Consider the following 2,500-nt stretch of genomic DNA (forward strand, 5'->3'; position numbering starts at 1 on the left):
CACTCACTGACTGACTGACAGACTGACTGACCCACTCACTGACTGACTGACAGACTAACTGACCCACTCACTGACTGACTGACAGACTGACTGACCCACTCACTGACTGACTGTCCCACTCACTGACTGACTGACTGACTGACTGACTGTCCCACTCATTGACAGACTGACTGACTGACTGACCCGCTGACCGACTAACTGACTGACTGACTGACCCACTAGCTCACTGACTGACTGACCCACTAACTAATCAAGTATCTCTGTCACTGACTAACACCAATCATATGCTGCACACTGCCAACCCACTCACTCACCCATCCACTCACCCACTCACAAATCTGACCTGCTCTCCTCCACCTCCTCCTCCTCCTCCTCCTCTTCGTTTATCTTCCTCCCCATTCTCTCTCTCTCTCTCTCTCTCTCTCTCTCTCTCTCTCTCTCTCTCTCTCTCTCTCTCTCTCTCTCTCTCTCTCTCTCTCTCTCTCTTCCACTTTCCTGCCAGACCGACCGACCTCTTCACACGGTTCTCATTGTTCATATTCCTCTCTCCTCCTCCTCTTCCTAATACACCATCAACGCCATTACCACCATTTCATGCCTCACCACTCTAATCATTTGGGGGGGAGGGGGACGGTGGAGGAGGGGGAGGGACTCTCTCTCTCTCTCTCTCTCTCTCTCTCTCTCTCTCTTAATCTTTGCTTGAGAGAGAGAGAGAGAGAGAGAGAGAGAGAGAGAGAGAGAGAGAGAGAGAGAGAGAGAGAGAGAGAGAGAGAGATCAGCGTGCAATGCTGACTTAATATACATCTACTTAAGAACCTTCATTGTATAATAATATGGATATTCCTGACACACACACACACACACACACACACACACACACACACACAATCGTTTTTTTTTTTTTCGTCGTCCTCCATTGTGTTAATTTCCTAAAATAAATAAATAAATAAATAAATAAAACTACAGGAAAAACAACTTACCTCCTGAGTCACGAGTGACAGGGCAGCTTGTTTTTCACTATGGCAGCGTCCACGCCTTCATATCACCAGGGAAAGAAAGTTATGTGGTCACTTGATAGGCGTGGACAAACACCCAGGGAGATACACTCGCCACGCACATCTGTCCCCGACGCGAGACCGACACTGGTTGACGGGGTGACGGTTGCCCGTTAATCTTTTATTACTTATCTATTCTCTGTTTTCAATGTTTCAGAACTTCTTGTCATTTGTTTTTTATTTTTTTTATATTTTTTAATATTTTATTAAGTGTTTTCAATGGTTTATAAAAGTTAGTTACGGATTTATGAGAAAAATATGTATTATTTCCACAATGGTATATCTCGTTTTGGCTTTGACTTCGTCTTTATGTAACTTTCTTGCATTAACATGAACACTGAATATACTTACTTGTAATAAAAAACAGAGAAGCTTTGATATTATCCTTTGGTTGATCTTCTCCCTAGTAAGGCTACAAATATACAAATTTGAGCTGTCATGAAACAGAGCGAGACGAGGACACAGTCATAGGGAATCGTCTGCACACTGCGGCCCACGTAGATATCCCTGGGCGGTCTGAGGCATCTCATTTTTGCAATATTATGGCGCACTAACATATTGTTTTCTTGCAGATGCATGAGGAATTTAACGTTTCATATACATTGTTACTCCACGTGCAGTACAGAGAGCGAGTCATGCTGTGATGAGCTCTCCTTTCCCCAACAAGCAAAGACAATTTACAGTGAACTTTCTTGCCAAAATGTTACTCGGCCAGGGGCAGGAAACATCCACTATTTTCAAAAGCCTCTAGTTAAAATGACACAGGTTTCTAAGGGTTTTAATGGTTCTAGTGGCAGATTAGGTACTTTTCCCAGGGGCTCTAGTTAAAATGACAGGTTTTAAGGGAATTTTAATGGTTCTAGTGACAGAGCAATATTTCTACATCATTAACAGTAGAAACACACTTGAGAATCTCCATTACTTTCCAAAGGCTCTGGTTAAAGTGACAGGTTTTTAAGGGAATTTTAATGGTTCTAGTGAGATTAACAATATTTCTACATTATTAACAGTAGAAACGCTCTTGAAAACCTCCATTACTTTCAAAAGGCTCTGGTTATTGTGGCACAGGTTTTTAAGGGAATTTTAATGGTTCTAGTGACAGATTGGCAATATTTCTACATTATTAACAGGAGAAACACTCTTGAGAACCTCCATTACTTTCAAAAGCCTCTAGTTGAAGGGACACAAAATTTTAAGGGAATTTTAATGGTTCTAGTAACAGATTAGCAATATTTCTACATTATTAACAGGAGAAATACTCTTGAGGAGCTCCATTACTTTCAAAAGCCTCTAGTTAAAATGACACAGGTTTTAAGGGTGTTTTAATGGTTCTAGTGGCAGATTAGGTACTTTTCCCAGGGGACAATCTTCTACAGACTGCAGGTGATTTCCCAGTGCAGGCTAACCAGGTGCTTGTCCGTGGAGGCCCTCCCTCGGTGCTCCTG

General features: G+C 42.2%; 1 protein-coding gene and 1 long non-coding RNA gene across 23 annotated transcripts in view; both read right to left on the reverse strand.

Moving 5' to 3' along the window:
• The window catches only part of LOC135097583 (uncharacterized), a 29,132-nt gene extending 27,987 nt beyond the window's left edge, over positions 1-1,145 (reverse strand). For all 16 annotated transcript variants that reach the window (XR_010265855.1, XR_010265858.1, XR_010265854.1 and 13 more), the window contains exon 1: positions 981-1,145. The gene's annotated coding sequence lies outside the window, so the exon portion shown is untranslated. The remainder of the gene's footprint in view (positions 1-980) is intronic.
• A 157-nt stretch (positions 1,146-1,302) lies between these two features.
• LOC135097586 (uncharacterized) overlaps positions 1,303-2,500 on the reverse strand; it is a 13,786-nt gene continuing 12,588 nt past the window's right edge. For 4 of the 7 annotated variants that reach the window (XR_010265864.1, XR_010265866.1, XR_010265863.1 and 1 more), the window contains exon 7: positions 1,310-2,500. This exon is cut by the window's right edge and continues 21 nt beyond it. This is a non-coding gene — a long non-coding RNA (uncharacterized LOC135097586). The other 3 variants (XR_010265868.1, XR_010265865.1, XR_010265867.1) reach the window with 3 other exon arrangements.

Source organism: Scylla paramamosain, unplaced genomic scaffold, assembly GCF_035594125.1.
Source record: "Scylla paramamosain isolate STU-SP2022 unplaced genomic scaffold, ASM3559412v1 Contig25, whole genome shotgun sequence".
In the NCBI taxonomy this organism is placed as follows: Eukaryota; Metazoa; Arthropoda; class Malacostraca; order Decapoda; family Portunidae; genus Scylla; species Scylla paramamosain.